Genomic DNA, 19,523 nt, shown 5'->3' on the forward strand with positions numbered 1-19,523 from the left:
CTAGGCAAGATCCTCAAATAGAATAGTCCCTGAAGCCCTAGGGGAAGAAAGAAAAAAAAGAGCAAGAAAACAAAACCTTCTAAAACCGAGTGACCATTATTAGATTTTGCTTAGTAGTCAAATCATCTCCTAACAGAAAGAAAAACTGCCTTTCATTCCTGAAGCCTAGAAGGAGCAGTGTTCATACATCTCTTACTCCCTGCAGTTAGATTAGCATGACAGATCTGTCTGTTTTGCCAGCCCTCCTGGCTTCACAACATATGCATAGATGACTAATTTCAGCTCTGCTTTCTGCTGTTTTATGATCCTGCATGCCCTAAACCCACACCTTTTAGTTACCTCAAACTTTCTGAAGGGAAACAAAACCACTGTTCAATCTGTTTGACTGAGTAAAATGTGTCTTGTCCAATGAGATGCATCTCCGAAGCCACCAATGACCACCCAACAATTTCAGCTACTGTCTCTGGCTAAATGAGACCACTAATCTTCTCAGACACGTGATACTGTTTCAACAGTTTCAGCAATGTCACGAAGCTGTACATAGGGCCAAATGTTTCTCTTTATTACATTTGTGGTATATTGTTCTTATTAATACGATGTAAAACGATGTAAAACTGAATCTAAACGATTCAGTTTTCAATGTCACGGAATGCCACGGATTTCAGTACTTCCCTTACAAGCCCACTCCACTACTACAATGACCTCCACTTCCTTTTTTTTCATCCCATCACTCTTACTTACATCCCCATCTGTAATACAGAAAGCATGGAAGATTACTGCAACCTCTGGTATAGCAGTGGCTGAAGAAAAGGCAAAGCCAGCTAATATCAACAGGTAGTTGGCAGACTTAAGTTATTCTTGATGTCAGTTGGTTTACCTCATCAGCAAAAAACCACTCTACTTCAGGAAAGACCGCTGTCTTCTTCTTTACTCAATTTCTTTTTTATTATTTTAGCAATAAAGTCAACTGCAAAAGAAAGCATTTCAGTATATTATCAAAGAAATGGCCTTCAGCTTTCACTGCCACTCCAAGTCACCAAAGAAACGCAAAATACCTGTTTCTCCTTTCATGTCTATTTTCACACCTCTTTGACTCTATTGCAGCATTGTTCACAATTCAACTTCTAAGCAAAGAATTCCATCCAGGAGCACAAAAAAAAGATACTACAAAAAGCTCATAAATTGGAAAAAAATATTTCTACCTGAAGAACTTATTGTTGCAGTCTAACTGTTCCTAAAGCAGAACTAAGGAACAAAGGAAAAATACCAAGCTCACTCAAATAGATAAGATATTCAATACAGCTGTTCCACCACCTTTACCATAGCCATTTTTAGTCCATGGTCTGATAGTTCTTGCACTGATGTCTCCTATAGCCATTCAGCTTCTGTAAAACAGAAATGTTGCTACTTATTAATCATAAGGATAGGAATTCATTAAAATTTCTAACACATTTTGGATAGAAAAACAATATGCAAATAGAGTTCACCACCAGTTACAATTTTTTAGTTCGGAGGCAGTAAAAATGCTGGTATTTCAGATTCAGCCCAAGCAGGATCAGAAATTGCCCCAAAACAATGTAATAATTATTATTATCACAGTACAATGACTTCATTTTACTCCACTTCAAACTTCCAACTTCAATCTAATTAACAGAGACTGGAACAAAACAAAAGAATGGGACCACTACAGAGGTTGTGTCACAAGACAAAACCCATGATCCTCAACACTTGTTATATCACTAGCCATTTCTTCGGAACACATTCTTGTTGTTTGTTATTATTGTTACTCGTAAATGGGTTTTTGTTTCCAAAAGTGGCTGATAACCACACCAATACACACAATTACATAAAGTAAAGAAAGACATTAATTCATACATCTATCATTTACAGTATGTTATCCTTCATTTGCTATAATTACTCTATTGTTTGAAGCAGCAATTGACGCTCTGTGATCCAGGATCTAGCTATACAGGGAAGCTGTAGAGATCTATGTACACCACCTTGGAAACAATTGGCTAAATGTGGTCAAATAAATATTTTTAGGCTATAATTGTTACTTAAATAGAGATATAAGCTCTTTTTTATTAGGCATTGAAAAAAAAAAACCATAACATTCTTCCTCCTAAAAGCTGTATTACTCCAGCTGAGGAAAGCCTATTTATTGACTTAACATTTATTTGTGATTTAACGTGTGCCAAAAGACAGCAACTGCAAAGCCATTTAAGACAGTCCATAAAAGGCGATTGAAATAAGACCAGTATGTTCCAATTGAGTTAGCTTAATTACTTCAGCTTGTACATCCAGAAGAACTTAGAGCTATAGCTCAGAAGGTGTTAAAGCAGCCAGTTCTTTAGCATGATAAAATTAACTGCAGACCCAATTAAGACACCTAAGTTCCCCGTGTATTTGCAGGAAAAGTTAACAAACTTCCAAGGAATGAGTTTTCAGTCTCTCTGGATGCATTTTATCACAGAATCACAGAACAGTCTAAGTTGGAAGGAACCTCAAAATATCACCTAATCCAACCTTTTGTGGGAAACAGAGCTTCAAAGACACTATCCAGCACTCTAAGATCCAGCCAAGAAGTGACCTCCACTTGATCCTCTCCAGAGATGACTCTCTCCTGTCTAGAAAACACCTCCATTACAAGTACAGTCTGAAGATTCAATGAGAAAGTCTTGCAGTCTCTCTGGCCAGAAAGTTGTCCCTTTTCTTCAGGATCATGAAGATGGAGAATTCTTTTGGAGGTGTTTTTTGTCTGAAAAAAAAAAAGCCCAGAAAACAAAGGCTTAAAGCCTCTGGGGTTAGAGAAACCCAAAGAGGTGTGAGAGATGCATGCTGTGCCAGTGCTGGAAAGACATGTCTTGAATTTATATCCCAGGTGAGTACCCAGTTGCCTCTTGGTTTGTTTGGTTTTTTTTCCATTTTCTCTGTCTGTCAGAGCTGTCCAACTCTGCATTAAAAAACTCCAGTGTGTTGGGTTATAGCCATAAGCTTACATGCCAATCATGTGATTTATTTTTTTTTATGCAGAGCAGACTGTATCTGCCAGAAGACAATGAGAGACACCCAATAGTCCAGGCACTAGAGCATTTGTTGGGGACACAAGAGCTCATTCAGATGCTCCATGAAAATGAAGAAAACAAGGAACTAGGACCTGGTGACTCATATTGACATCTAAGCACTGGGGTTTTCCAGGAGCAGACACATAGTTTCACCTAGACAGTTTAGACATAGGTTGAATACAGATGGAAAGTTAGATATTATTTATGAAAGAGTAAGGAAAACATACTTAAAGCATCTTGTTTCAAAGTGACTGCTGCTTCCCCCTAGGTAAATGTGTAATAGAAACCAGGATGTTCACAGGATTAAGTAGCATCCCATTGACACTTCAAAGGATACCTGTCATTCAACATGAGTAGATTTGGATACCTAAAAACGCAGAAAAGTACAATACAGGATGAGAATTTTCTACTAAAAAAGTTAAACCAGGGAGGGGAAAAATGCAGGGGCTCAGCTCCATCCCAGGATATGGTAGGAAGCCTCCTGCCTTCTGCACAGACCCAGCAGAGCTCTGGAGAAGCAGCATGAAGCCAGCTAGACATCGAGGCAGGACTCATATCTGCCCATCAAAGAATATTCCCCCCTGTGAGTTGGGAGCAGTTTGAGCAGAAGTTCATGGGGATCAGCTTGACTTGCTGTCCTTTCCCTATGACACATGTGCCCCGGGCCACTTGGCAAGGCCTGGAGGATCAGGATGACCCTGTGACCCAGCGCCTGCAGAAACCTGCTGCACACCGAGGAAAATCATGACCTAGTGATCCTCAACTGCATGAACCCAGCCACACACACTGAAGCTTTTCAGCAAATATTTCTAATAACTCTTGTACAGGCGGAAACAGGATCAGCTCTGAACTGTTCACAAACTGAAAGAAGAGATGCATTCATCTTAGAATCTCATTACAAAGGATAAATCTATCAACTAATACTTCAAGTCACCTCCTTTTCCAGTGACTTAGGAAAAAAAACATATGGCAAGATTCCCAGAAGAGATACAGATGCCTCCAGGAGTTTTCAGGCAACTACTGCCATAGTTGAAAGTCAATAGAATTCATAAAGCTGCCGTTTAACCCCAAATCCTTAATTTTCTAACTTCTCTAAAGGTTTGCTTCACTGTCTTCACTAAAGAGGTTTTTCCAAATCTACAGGGCCTGTGGCTTTGCTCTCAAAGCTACAGAAAACACAGTGGTCATCCCGCTCCACTGAGACATGTTCCAAGCCAGGGTGAGGACCCCTCTTTCATGGCTTAGGAAAGAGACCTTGATGAGGTAACAGGGTTTTAAGCAACGGCATCACATTGAAAAGTCCTTCTCACTCCAATTCGGTGAGTACCTTAAAGCTGAAATCAGCCAAATGAATCCCATCCAGAACTGCTCTCTGAGATAATAAGTTCTGGAAAAAGGGGAGTGAGGGCTTATGTAAGCTTCCTTCCTTGCTCAGGCTGATCTCTCACTACACTGGCTGCTTTGCTGGCTCTTTTGAGCATGACCATGCCATTAATCTCACGTCCTGAATAAATATCTACTGGTCATTTGGCGGTTTTCTACTCTAGTATAGAAAGTCCTTTCCATCCAAGCAGATAGGTTCTTTATCGTCCAGTGAGTTTACTTGAGATTTTAAAAATTCTTGCAACATATTCAATTAACTTTGAAGCAGTCATATTACATTTTTGTAACAATGACAAACTACTTCCTGAGTAAAACAATGAGATGTCAGCATATTCACAGTATTTCAACATTATGTGCTAATCCATTTGTATCCACAATGTTGTTTCTAGAAAAGAAAATGGTAGGCCAGCATAATGCAAAGGGTACTTTGTTTTATTTTTCTTTCTATTTTTCCTCTTTTTTCTTTTTCTTTTTTTTTTGTTTTGTTTTGTTAGAAGTATTCCAGAGCACACCCTGTGTCAGTCTTGATAATTCAGAAATGAGACCAATTTGCTTCTTAAGATATGAGGCCAGAATAAACAAAGATAATATCTATAGTTTTGAAACAAGACACTGTCCTTCTTCTGGGAGGAGAGCAGCTTCAGCAGATACTTAGATGTAAGCCTTGTTACTGTTTTCCAGACTGTTATCAACTTGCAGTTACTGCCTTGAGCATAAATACAGAAGACAGATTCATTTCCCCTGAAGTTTAGGAGGTATCCGTATCCTCCAATTTTCTTCTGGCTGGATGGTTACACTATAACATGAAAAGGCATCATTCAAATATGCCCCTGCATGGACTTGCTTTGGGGCTTCTTAGCACAGGGATCCACAAGTAAACAAGCTGTCAATCAAGCTTTCTTTCTCAGTTGTGGTCTGTGGTACACTTGAGTGTTGTTCCCTGTGAGCTTCTAGAGAAAGAGGAAATGTCAGTCTTCCCAACATTGATGTGCAGCACCCTTCAGAAGCTCTGAAAAAAAAATGCCCCATGGCATGAATTCCTCTGCTATACCCTGTGGTCAAACACACCTGCATCATGTAGGATGTGATTTTGCTTTACTAGTGTGTTTATTACCATGGCCTTAAACTATCTTCTACTCAGTGCCTTAACTCACACAGAAGGAACAAATCCAGCTACCCAATCCACTATAAAAACATAACCATGAGCTAGAAAGAATTATCCATGAGAAGTCTTTTTTTGAAAAACTGCATTTGGGAAAACCTTTTAAGAGAGTCTTCAAAAAAACTTCATTGGAAAGCGATAAAGGTGAAAGGAAGGAAGAAGGCTCAGCTTCAATAATAGGAGCTGGAGAATTCCTCCAGAAGTTATTACTGATGATTTCTTCCAGGAAAAATACTCCCCTCTGGATAAATTCAGCTTTCTGGAAAAATATTTAAATTTAGCACATCCATTATATTGGCGCTTTGCTTTTCAGCATAGATAAAAGGTAATGAGTGACATGAACTATATGAAATCTCTCTTATCCACACCTCTGGAAAGTATGCTGGGCTCTATTTCCTTCCTGGCTTCAGTGAGGCTCACATTTTCAACTTGACATAATCTTTCCCATGTGTTCAAAAAATGGAAGGTCTCTTTGTGTCTGGAGTGTAATCAAGTGCTCACATGCCCTGAAGATGTAAAGTCAAGTTTGCATTTAAGGAAGATCTACTGGAATTTAAGAGCAATTCTTAGCCAGTTTTCTCACTCGCTGATTATACATCTGCCTTTATTTCTTCCTGACTAAACATCCTCTGGAAAATCATGTACCAACTGAGTACCAACGCACCAGCCCTTGCACACATGAGCCATCTCAGTCACTTGTCTCAGGGCTGTAGCCTGGGGCTGAAATAAGGAGCCAAAGATCAGCAGCAGGTTGTGGCAGACCAAAACTTGTGAGAGAAGCTCATTCAAGTAGAGATGATGCTGATGGTCAGCTAACAGCTTGGAAGAGAGTTGTCTCTGCTCTGCAGCGGAAGCTGTTACTGCAAGATATTTGTAGGGACTGTGAAATTAAGCTCCAGTTGACATAAGAGGTCTTTTGGGAATGAAACAGTATAGTCTGGACTGAAAGGCTTGCTTGGCATGATCCCAAGCTGCCACGGCAAGCCTCTGTACTAGCCTCATGACAGAGATGTTACTGGAGCTGGGTTCTCGGTGTGCTGATAGATGTGAGAAGGAAAGGCAGCAGATATACACACAAGCAAGGTTCTAACAGAGCCTCCCAGACTGCAGTGCCAGGCACCCTCAGTGCTTTAGTAACCAGCCCTCAGCCTCTGGAAATGAAGCTCGTGACAAAAGAGATCCTGGAACAGGAAATGTAAGGGCACTGCATGTACCTCTTCAAGCTCTTTTGAACTGTGAAGATATTTAGTTAGCATTTCAGGCACCATTTATTTCACTTGCATCTGTGATTTTTGTCTTCATTTGTTTTTCCTCACTGAGCATCACCCTTGCAGTTAGTTATCAGTTTCTGGGAGATTTATGACAAGAGGAAACACAAGCACCCTTAAACAACTGTTAAAACCTGTATCTTTTTACACGGGGTCAATATCCTCACAATCTCCCTCTTTTTCTGCTGCTTGAAATGCAGGAAGAAAAAAAAGAAAGGCGAAGAAGCAATTGCTTCCCATCCCATCTACTGCAACAAAGGGCCAAAGTCACCACTTTCAAGGAGAATTTCATTGCCTTTCACACGCAAGCCGAGGTTCTTCATCTCTGCAGGGATGACAAAACCTGCCCTCAGGCTTCGGGAGAGCTGCAATCCACACTGGGGAAACAGGGGATTCTGAAACCGCCAGGCTTAATCCTCATTTAGAGGACATGAAATGCAAGAAAAAGCATTTGCTGCACAGGAATGCACCAGACCTCTTCGCTTCTGTTTTCCCCAGCTTCTCTACTCGGAGCTGGGTACATGGCGTGGATTTCTAAATGTATCGGGTTGCAGCCATTTTAGAGCCCTCCATTTCTGACAAAATCCTTTAAAGGAAAGAGTGAAGGCTACAATATGAGGGAAGGTTGGCACCATATAGTGTTGCTCCGTCCACTAGTCCAAGAAGCTTCTCAAAAATCTGAATTCAATTTCCAGGATGCTGAATGGTTGCTGGGCTGGTGACAAAGTGCCAGCAGCTTCATAAGCTTTTTATTTTCCGCTAAGAAACCAATTCCCTTGGATTTTGGATGAGAATTAGAACAACCCAGCACCCTCTCACTGTTTGTTCATTGTTCGTAAGCTGTTCTACATTTGTCCTGTTTAGTGAGCTATTGTTCCGTAGGGGCACTGCAAAACCCTGTGAGCACAAACTCAAACCACATTGTAAATAGCACATGGTTTTGCTTAATCCAGAGCAAACCCCTCAGCTTCAGCTGGAGTCAGTCACAGAAAAGTGACGTGCCCGGTTTATCACTGCCGTTAGATATTGCCTGCTGTATTCCAGTACCAGACCATTGTTTGCCATATTTATATTTTATTTCTGAAAATGCAGCAGCATAAAATGCTTCACCACACTGACTTGTCATGGTTACAAGGATGCTTTCAGGATTTCCATCTACTAGTTAAAACAGCATTGTCCTATAAAACTCTGCTAGCAAATGCTCTCATTATTACAGCTTCTAAATGCAGGCTGCTGATGCCCTCTGCTGCTGCAGTGCCGTCAGAATGATTTCTATTGCTTCTGCAGAGAGTGAGATTAAGCTACTAGGTATCATTTTCATTCCTAATAAACATGTGTGTCTTGTCAACAAGCTAATGCAAATACAATTCAAGCTATTGCAAATACTTTCCAACTCAGAAATCTATTACCACAGTATCACCCTTACAGTTTAAAGCATAATTTTTCTTTTTTCTTTTTTTTAAAGATTACATGCTGCATCAATATTTCAGCAATTCATACAATATCCTGGAAAAAAGAGAGGAGGGCATTATAATAAAAAAAAATTAGTCTTAATTCAACTAAAATTTACAGAAACCAGTCTGGGTTTTCATACTACCCCAAAAATACGCTCTACATTTGAATAAGGGCATTATTTGAAAGTTTGCTGTGATAGATAGGTATATTGAGAAAATTCTTACTGGTGCCGTGCAGTGCGCTGTTAGCAACCCTTTGCTCACCTGCATCTGGCACTGGGAGGGAGGAGCTGCCACTCACAAGTTTGTATGTGCAATGGGCAGAAATGCACAGCACAGGGATCCCTGCATGTATCCAGAAAAGGTAAATCTGGTATTGTATGGAGAAGCATAAAGCCAGATTATCACTGGGATGGTGGGAAGGAAGGCACAGCAGCCAGCAGTCCCACACTCAGAGTCAACTTGTGTGATCCCTAAAGAAGGACAGCAATGGGGGAAAGAGTTAAAAAAAAACCTTCTTCTCTGCCAGCACAGAATACAAAGTTAACATCTCTCTGCAGCCATGGGGGGAAGTTAGCTCTGTGGGATGATCCTGTAGTGTTGTCACCCATTCTGATTTGAGCAGTTAGCCAAAATTTGGGGACAGACATACTGTTTCCATTAGGAGAAGTAACTGATGAAATCAGATATTTCTCTGATGCACTCCTATTTGTCTGCAGAGAATATACAAAGCCCTGTTTCCCTTCCCCCATTGTGTTTGACCAGCAGGAGACAAGACTTTTCCGTTCTAAACTCCAAAACATATTCCAGCTAGGACTCTTCCTGAAGACTTTTTTTTACCGTTTTCCTTATGGACACATTGCAAATGTGGCTTTGGCTGACTGGGGCCTCTCTCACTGGCTTTTCTGCGTATCTGCATTGCTCTCAGTGCTTCTTTCTGGGCACAGAGGACATACTCACTCCTCTCTCAACAGCAGTCTACCCCTATCCCTCTCTTACTGCATGTCAGAGATGTTGGCTTAAGCACTTTAAAAAATAGGTCTTTTCTACCTACTTGTTTTCACCAAGACAAAGTTAAGTATCAAGCAGCAAGCAACTTGGCCTCCAGACCTTCAGGGGTGAGAACACAGGCAAACATGCAATGATGAGTAGCCGGGGCAGCTGAAGGCACTGTCCACATCCACTGGCAGGGCTGAACTAATATAAAAATGTCTGTGCACAGCCTCATCCCACCACTTGCCACATATAAAACACACACACAGAGTCTGGTGGGACAGTTTACTCATGCGTTTGCATTTTGCCCCAGTACAGTTAGCCTGGCTGAAAAACGCAGGCTGCTAACCAGATCCTTACCTGGCTTGCCTTTCTCAGATGTGGCAGTGCCATTGTTTCCACCAGCTGCAATGGAAGAGGGTGACCTTCAAGGGCTTTTTATCTCTTTCCCCTGAACAAAGGGCGGCTCTCCACTTCCTTCTTGTGAGATCTCACTCCAATCCTAGCACTGCATTTTAGTAGCACTTCAAACAGGATGCCTGAAGAAGCATTTTCTGTCAGTGCTCAGTCCCTGAAATACAGATTTCTTCTTATTAGCAGGTACTAAATTAAAAGGCAATAACCAGATGGAAAAAGCAACCTAGAGACGATTTTTCCCTCGAGGCATGAAGAAATCTGCCCACACGGAAGACAAGAGCTTAAAACAAAGAATAAATAAACCTCCCCTCACTTCTGTGCTCTACACACAGCTGTAAATTCAGTGTTTTCTGGAGAAGGTCATGGAGTCCATCTGCTAATGGGTTTCCTGCCTGAGGGTATTTACAGGGAGAGTATGTTTGATGAACAAGGGCCATCAAGAGTGAAAACAAGCTGACAGCACAGAAGATGAAAGCAAAGAGTGGCCAGAGCTGCTCAGAGCAACATCTTTGAGGACATGTCATTGTAACAGCTTGGACACTATACACTTCTGACAACTGCATTTGAACAAAGAAAGATGCTTGAAGAAATGTGGCTGATGAGAGCTGACAGGAAAACTACACAACACAGCTTCAGACAGAAAACAGGGAAGGGAGGGACGGTGGGAGCAGCAGGGGCATATGGTGGAGTGTACTACTGTAATTAGGAAGCCTGCAATCTTCAGGTAAATAAAAATAACTATTTATAAGGAAAACAGCAGAATCTTCTAGGATTATGGAAAGCAATAACAAATTGTTGAAACCTGTCCTTTTTATTCCTTTTTGACTGCTTACATCAGAAGATGGATATATTAAGGGCTGGGTGAAATGGGCCAGAAAAAGTGCACAAGGATTTTTTTGCCCCTCAGAGTGTAGGAACTGCATACTCTGACAGTCACACACTGACACTTAATCTTCGCATTATCTACCTATTCAACTGTCCATGATTTGAAATTCCTTGGCCATCCTTTCTTACCCTGCATCCCTGCCTGCTGTCTGTACCACAAGTTGCTCCATCAGCAGGACTACAAATTGCAGTTAGTGTCAGGACTCCACCTGTAAATGACAAATCCTGACATTTTCCCTAATCCTAACTATTTGGTGAAGGTAGAGGCAATTGCTTCCTTTAAAGCAAGTTTTTAAAATCTAGTTACTGAAGTCTTCTTTACTCTGCTATACTGACACACACTGTCCTTAGCCATGCATTCATGCAAAACAGGTACAGTGATGAATACAGGAGCTGCTTTCCTGCAATGTAGAGAGCTTACCCAATATAATTCTGCAGTGATTTTTAAACCACATTAAGCCAGCAGTCAAGCTGCTGCCCATTGTGAAGCTTGCATGCTTGAGTCCCTGCTTTGATGCAACACAAAGTTTTAGCTGGACAAACAAGCGGGTTGCTTCACTCCTCACAGCTTCAGCACAGTGGGAAGTAGTGAAAACAATTTCATCCAAAGAGATCTCACTGTCTCTCTCCACTTGGCAAATACTTTCAGACTGTTTCTGTCACCATTTGCAAAATGGTTGGGGTTTTTTTTTGCTTGCAATAAACTCACACAGCTGGCAACTTATTTGCCTTTCTCATGTTTCCACCATAGTACAAGCATTGTTTTGCCCTTCATCGCAGACCGCTCTGTTTCTCATTAGTCTATGTTTGTCTCTTATTTTATACATGGCAACTAACCTCCATTACTATTAAACTTTCAGTTTTCTTCAACACCTCTTTTCTGCTTTGTCACCACAAAAGAAATCTTTAGGACTGTGACACAGCTTCATCACCAGCTTCATAAGCACGTGAGTTTTAGATGCATTTCCTCTCAGTCTGCAATAGCCAGAAGGATCAAATGCCTGAATGAAGGTACTTAAATTTCTTCAGGAATCTAGGCCTGAGGGGAGAGCACAGATTTCCTTTCCACAGAAACAAAGGTACATGTGCAGGAGCACAGCCAGAAGGGAGGCTCAGCTCTGGGACCGTCAGTGCTTTCTTCAGTTTTTCAATTTAAACAGAGTGAGGTTGTTGCATTTTCTGATGTGCAAAATGAAAGGTCGCAAAACTCAGAGATGAGTTAAGAGAAAAAGTGACAATTTGGCATGCTACAACCATTGCCATGGTGAAAAAGTAACTGAGATAAGTCCAACAAAAGTGAGGGACAAGCTAAAATGCCAAATAAAAGATTCATAAAAATGTTGAAGAAATCAACTTCTTCTGTTCCTTTTCATGCCACCCTGAAACTGAAGTAACCAACAGGCACTTTCTTGTGCCACATTGAGGTAGTCAAGGAGTTAGACAGTGGGACCCCATTTGGGTGCAGTCCTCAGGGACAAGGGAGCAGAACTAAGCTGGAAAATATTTAAGGATGCTTTCCATGGAGTACAAGAGCACTTAGTCTCCAGATGTAGGAAATCAGGCAGGGAAGGGAAGAGACCAGAGTGGCTGAGTCGAGACCTGCTGGTCAAACTAAAGAACAAGAAGGAACTGCACAGGCAGTGCAAGTGGGGACAGGTAAGCTGGGAAGAGGATACGGACTCTGCCCAGTCACATAGTGATGGAGTTAAGAAGGCCAAGATGCAGCTGGAGCTGAACTTGGAGGGGAAGTGAAGACTAACAAGAAGGGCTTCTACAGGTACATCGGCCAGATAAGGAAGGCTAAAGAATGCATATCCCAACTGATGAATGAAAATGGTGACCTCATATCAACAGACAAAGAGAAGACTGAGGTACTCAACAACATTTTTTACCTCACTCTTCACTGAAAACCACTCTCCTCATCCCTCCTGGGTCAACGGACAAAAAGAAGGGGACCGGGGGTAAACCCCCTCCCACTGTAGGGGAGGATCAGATTCATGACCACCTGAGGAACCTGAACACATATAAGTCTATGGGACCTGATGAGATGCATCCCAGAGCCCGGAGGGAATTGGCTGATGTGGTTGCCAAGTCACTCTCCACGATATTTGAAAAGTCATGGCAATCAGGAGAAGTTCCTGGTGACTGGAAGAAGGGTAACATTGTGCCCACTTTTAAAAAGGGTAGAAAAGACAACCCTGGGATCTATAGACCTTTCAGCCTCACCTTGGAGCCTGGGAAGATCATGGAACAGATCATAGGATCACAGAATCATAGATCCTCCTAGATGACATGTTGAAGCATTGGGAGGACAGGGAGGTGATTAGAGACAGCCAGCATGGCTTCACCAAGGGCAAGTCCTACCTGACCAACCTAATAGTTTCCTGCGATGAGGTAACCACATCAGTGGACACAGGAAAATCGATGGATGTGATCTGTCTGGACTTCTGTAAAGCCTCTAATCTGGTCCCCCAAAACATCCTTATCTCCTAAGTTGAAGAGATAAGGATTTGATGGGTGAACTGTTTGGTGGATAAGGAATTGGTTAGACGGTTGCATTCAAATAGTAGTCGTCAACAGCTTGATGCCCAGATGAACATCCATGACAAGTGGTGTCTCTGAGGGGTCTATACTGGGACCAGTGCTGTTTAATATCTTCGTCAATGATATAGACATTGAGATTGAGCGCACCCTCAGCAGGTTTGCAGATGACACCAAGCTGAGTGGTGCAATTGTCACACCAGAAAGAAGGATGTTACCCAGAGGGACCTGGACAGGCTGGAGTGTGGGCCTGTGTGAAACTCATGAGGTTGAAGAAGGTCAAGTACAAGGTCCTACACCTGGATCGGGGCAATCCGCAATTTTGATACAAGATGGGGGGTGATGCGATTTACAGCAGCCCTGTGGAGAAGCACTAGGAGGTGCCAGTTCATGAGAAGCTTGACATGAGCCAGCAAGGCATGCTCACAGCCCAGGAGGCCAACCACATCTTGGACTGCATCAAAAGAAGCGTGGTCAGCAGGGCGAGGGAGGTGATTCTGCCCCTCTACTCTGCTCTTGTGAGACCTCATTGTGTCCAGTTCTGGAATCCTCAACATAAGAAGGATGTGGAACTGTTGGAGGGGGTCCAAAGGAAGGCCACAAACATGATCAGGGGACTGGAGAACCTCTGCTATGAGGACAGGCTAAGAGAATTGGGGTTGTTCAGCCTGGAGAAGAGAAGGCTTCAGGAAGACCTTAATAGCAGCCTTCCAGTACCTGGACGAAGCATATAAGAAAGTTGGGGAGAGGCTTTTTACAAGGGCATGTAGTGACGGGACAAGGGAGAATGGCTTTAAATTGGAGATGGGAAGATTTAGACTAGAGACTGGAAAGAAATTCTTCATGATGAGCATGGTGAGGCACTGGCACAGGTTGCCCAGGGAAGCTGTGGATACCCCATCCCTGGAAGTGTTCAAGGCCAGGTTTGGCAGGGCCTTGGGGAGCCTGATCTAGTGGGAGGTGTCCCTGTCCATGGCAAGGGGATTGGAACTAGATGATCTTTAAGGTTCCTTCAAACCCAAACCGTTCTATGATTCTATGTACAGCCATGATTCTGATGAACTATTTGACTGGCAGGCTATCTACTTCCCTGTGCTCATGGAGCTATATTCCAGATTAAGCCTGACCAGCATTCCAGTAAAGCACTCTCTTTTTATCACTGTGAATAACTCTGAAGAATGAAGCTTCAAGCAGGTGTTGACACTTACTCTCTCATACAAGTTTGTCAGGTTTAACAAAATTGACAGAAAGTCTTTCCATTGTTTTCTATGAGTATGAGCTCCTACTGGGCAACACCATCATTTTTCATAGGTAAGAGCTAAAAGCTTGTGGGCAATTTATTAACATCATGCATTTTTTTTTTTTTTTTTAAAAAAAGAACAAGTAATGTGTATTCATTTCTATCACATTAGAAGCGATTGGTTAAGATAGATCCTTTCATTTTACTCTGAGATTTAGGTTATGATTTTCAAAGCAAGCCTTGAACCATGGGCACCAAAGATACTCTTTAAAGGTATATGGACACTGGAAATACCTGGATACTAAAGTCCATTAACTCTGAAAAGGTACATGATGTCTTGAAGTTTGTCTATAGAATGAAGATGCCTTCTGTAGCATTATTTGTTCATTTCTCGATGACTTCATGACCTGACATGCAAACAGGAGGAAAGCTGTCAAAGACTGTTGTCAGAAAAGAGCCTTAGGAAGCCAGAATCACTGTCTGTCTCCTTGCCTAGGCACCACTGGCTGCCTACCTTGGCCAGTTTCTTTACCCCATCAGAAGTCAGAGCCTACTGTTTGAAGGGGGGGACATCAGACATTATGTCCTCTATTAGGAGATGTGAACATGGCCCTTTGTCTGCTCTTGTACCCCTTTCAAAGGGGGCAGTCAGAGTAAGCATCTGGCTCTAATCTCCCATCAGCTGAACTTGACTTTGTCCTCTGACACAAAAGCCATCCCAGAGTGCAGTGACACTGCAGACATTTTTCATGGAAATTCTCATTCAGATAATGAACAATTAAATGGTCATTTTAGATTGCTTTCCTATCTTTTCTTCTTTCCAAAAGAAAGCAGCTGTTGCTAGCTTGATTAGAAAACATAAATCCCTGAAATTTGTTGATGGTTTTGAGATGTAGAAAAATATAGGTAATGAATTAAGTAAAAAAAGACTCATCAGACGGTTGTTATCTCTAGAGTTTGTTTTATTTTGGTTTTTTCTTTGTAACTATGTACTCCCACATTCACCTGGCTATAGAGGAATGTCCCCTTGGGACTGCTGTAGCCATGATCCTTTGGAATGTCAGTTCCTGAGTAGATGTAACAGAGACTCACAAATCAAAATATGTATAATGAGCTTCAGTTGAAGTTTCTTTGTTAACAGCATCTAAGCGATAGGATAAATATACTCGTGGACTTTTAAATTAAATCCAAGAACAGATAACCTAGTCCTCCAGAACAAACTGGGAAGTGAACCAGCCCAAACCCCTGGATCCAGCAAGTGTTGGAGGAATCTGTAACACAGTTGTATACAGGACTTCAGTATATTGGCTAAAATATGCATTTGGCCATCCCAAAGGATAGTTGTGGGCACCATGAGCAGTCACCATTCACCCAAAGTAGCACAGGACTCAACCGGACAGAGAGAAAAGCTTTGCGTGGCTTAGGTGTATGTTAGGCGGCTGTACTTATTTCTGTTTGAAGGTAGGCACTTAGTTAAATGACCAGTAAAGACATTCTAAATTTATCATGCTGCCTGCTGTGATGCTTGGTCTTGGAAAGAATTTACAGTTTGAAATTTAAAAATAGAATAACACATCAAGCCTTTGTAATTTGTGAAATTAATAACTGCATGTTAATGAAGACTAACTCAGTTCTCCCTCAGACAAGAAGGTCAGGCCTGGTTTTAATCATTAATTATGTCTAGACAAAGACTATTCTCTAATTGCAACCTAGATCTATACAGTGCTGGGGTGGCATTTGGAGGGGAGTGCAGGTGAACTTGGAATTAAAATGTCTACACCTCTCTCTGCTCCAGTTTTTAAGCAATCTGAGATGGAAGTTTCATTCTAAAATTACAGATTTTTGAGCCATCCAATGCCAAAGCTTTCTTACAATAATCTTTTTCACTTGCCTTTACAACCAGAGAAGGTCTACACAAGTGAGTTACTTAGATTTGTAGTGTGCTTGATAGTGAGCCAGTGGCCTAGACTTGTTTTATCTGAATTTCACATCAAGCACTCAAAGTGATTTATTTCATATTAGGCAAACAGATCTACATAATCAAGTTATAATGATTATTTGCCTTCACTGTGTGTGACACCCAATCTAATACAACACTTAAAGCATACACTTACCTCTGACTTCAGTGGTGCTTTAACCATGTACAAATTTAAACCCCCAAATTGTTGTTTTATTGTTGGGGTTTTTTTCCCATCATGTGTACTTCATGTAATTCCCAGTGAAAGAAGAGGGAGTCTGCATCTCCTCTCTTGCTCCTGGATCAGACCTTTTCACAAACTATAAACAATTTGCCCACCTTTTTTTTTTTTTTCATCTAAGGCAAACATTCGGATTAGAGGTCTGTGATTACATACGCCAAAAAATGTGGCCATTGGCTATCCCTATGAATACATTAAGTGAACTGTTATCTGCCTTATGCCATTTTTTGCAAGGTAAATGTCTATTTTTCCATCAGCCATCAGACATTCCTAATCAGAAAATCAAGCACTGAGCTTTAAGTAGAGCTAGTATGAAGTTAAAAGCATGATTCAGAAAAGCTTTGAAGAGATATTACATACTGCTTGACCAGGTTCACTTGTCAGACCTTATTCCTCAAGAAAAGTGTTTTTCAGTAAGAGTCAGGAAGTTTTGCCTAGAATCCTTTTTTAAGAAAATAAAAAATAAATATGGTCCAGAGGTCATCTTTTGAGAAAAATACTAACTTTAATAAAACAAACTACTATTTCAAAGTTAGGCAATGGATGTTAGAAACTATCAAATATATCAAAATGTAAGCAAAGTTGATGTTGAGTATCATCCTGGCATGGAGCTAATGGCACTGTATATCATCAGCATTGTAACTGCAATTTCCAAGACTCTAAAAGCAGTAAATTCTATACCTTCTTTCAGAGATTTCAGTCGCCTAAATCCAGAAACATTTACTACTGGGAAAGTACTTGGAGGACTGCAACCAAAGAGCTTCATTTGTCTGATAAAGATACACCAAAATCAGTTGGTCCCATTCATCTTGCTAGAAGTGTAGAAATGTGTGAGTAGAACAGTCACAGTTGGCATGGTCTGAGGTAGGTCTTCACATGGTAGCATACCATGATGCAAAGATCCCCTGCTCACACTGAAACACCTGACCCAATATATATTACAACTGCCTTGAGTGAAGAGGCAGGTTAGTACCCAGTAGCAGAGTAACTGTCTATCCCACAGATTATGAAGTGAATAAATGCAGATGCAATCTCTTCTACTATGCAATCTCCCTTCATATTCAGCAAAGGACCTTTAACTGTATTAAAATTAAATTATTTCTTCATGTTTATTCACTTACGGAGTGGTGCTTTCTAAATGGTTAAGCAGTGACCCAATTTTGCTGCCTTTGAAATCTATAGGCATTTCAGCGCAGACATCAGTGTAGGACACCTAGAGTAGCTACGAGACCTGCTGAAAACCCCCTTCATATTGTAGTGAATGATGAAGGCATGATTTTCTCTCTCACTACAGAAACAGATATTTAAAATTTGTATTTTGTTCATCAAGAACAAAATTGAATGAAGGGAAACAACTCTTTTAGAGAAAAATAACATTACATCAACAGTGCTTCTGGTATTAAACTGAATCCATCTTGGATTTCAGATTGCAGCAATAACTGTGTATGGTTCAAGTGTAGTCATTTCCATCCATACCCTTCTCTGCTTCCTCCTGCCTTTGCCAGTGTGCTGAACTTTATCATCTTCCTTGTGCTCTGACATAAAATCACTTAATCTGGGACTGCATCTAGTTAATCCTTAAACTTGTCACATACAGTTCTACCCCTAGACCTGTCACCTGTCCCATCCACTTTCTTCTCTCTTTTGGTTTCTATAGCTGCAGTTGCCTTACTGCAGTGACATCTAACATCACTCTGCTGTAATCAGTACTGGCATGATCCCTTCATTTTGACTTGAAGCTATTGTTGACCCCTTATATTTCCTTACTAATCTTTGCTTCTTCTTTATTTCTTTTTGAATGGATGATTCAAGAAGATCTAAACTCTTCCCTTATGAGCACTTACCCTTGTTAGGGATCTCTCTACTGGATTTCCTCTATTCAAGTTCTCCACCAAGTTCTCATCAGATCACTATCTATGAGAGCCTTACAGCTCCCAGTGCTTTAAACTGCAAACTCTTCACAAACATTTGATTTTGTCAGAAGGATAGAGCCGGTCATAAGCATGTGAAAAATTTCTCCACCTCCCAGAGAACTAGAACTACACTACCCACTGGCCTCTACATCTGTCAGCTCTTCATGTGGTCCACTTATCCTGGTTAGATGTAAGTATTCCTCATCTAACATGGCGCTTCCAAGTCATAGGTCTCTTTGGTGCTTATTTATTATCCTGCATGCCACCAGTTAGGCTGATGTCATGGCTTCCACTGCACTGCTGCCATCACCAGCCAACAGAGACAAAAGTCCACATACATAATGTGTTACCTTTAGGGGAGACCAAATAGCTCCATCCTAGAATACTAGAAGAATTACCACATGCAATTGCATTCCATGCTGAAGGTTTTAATAAAACTGTAAGATCTGAGTGATGATGCCTGGCTGGAACAAAGCAAACACAGGACCGGAGTCACTTTCTCAAGTATATCTATCTGTTGCATCGATTAGTACATCAGACCAACTTTATCATCAAAGTCATGTCAAAAAGACAGATGCAATCCTCTGGCACATCAGCAAGGTATCCAGGAGATAGGTAAGCCATTAATGCTATTTTATTTAACAGGGATACAACATCTGGAACAGCCTGTACAGTCGAGCCATCTGTGTTCAAAGATGAGCCAAAACTGAAACAGACACCAGCTGGATTCCCGGAGTGATCAGCTGAAGAAGCAGTCACCTTTACAGAGGAGAATGAAAGGCTTACTTAGCATATCAAAGTCAGCATCAAGGGGGAGAGTGATTGATCTCTAAAAATACACAGGTGGGTAAACCTCGGCTATTAAGCCAAGATAGAAGAACGGCTATCAAGCTAAATGACAGTATTGGCACAGTAACAAAAGGGTATAGGCTATCTATGAATATTATTGGACTATCTGCTGGCTTCTGCATCAGAGCAGAAAGTTTCCCTCTAACAGAAGCAAT

The sequence above is a fragment of the Cuculus canorus genome, chromosome Z (assembly GCF_017976375.1).
Source record: "Cuculus canorus isolate bCucCan1 chromosome Z, bCucCan1.pri, whole genome shotgun sequence".
Classification (NCBI taxonomy): Eukaryota; Metazoa; Chordata; class Aves; order Cuculiformes; family Cuculidae; genus Cuculus; species Cuculus canorus.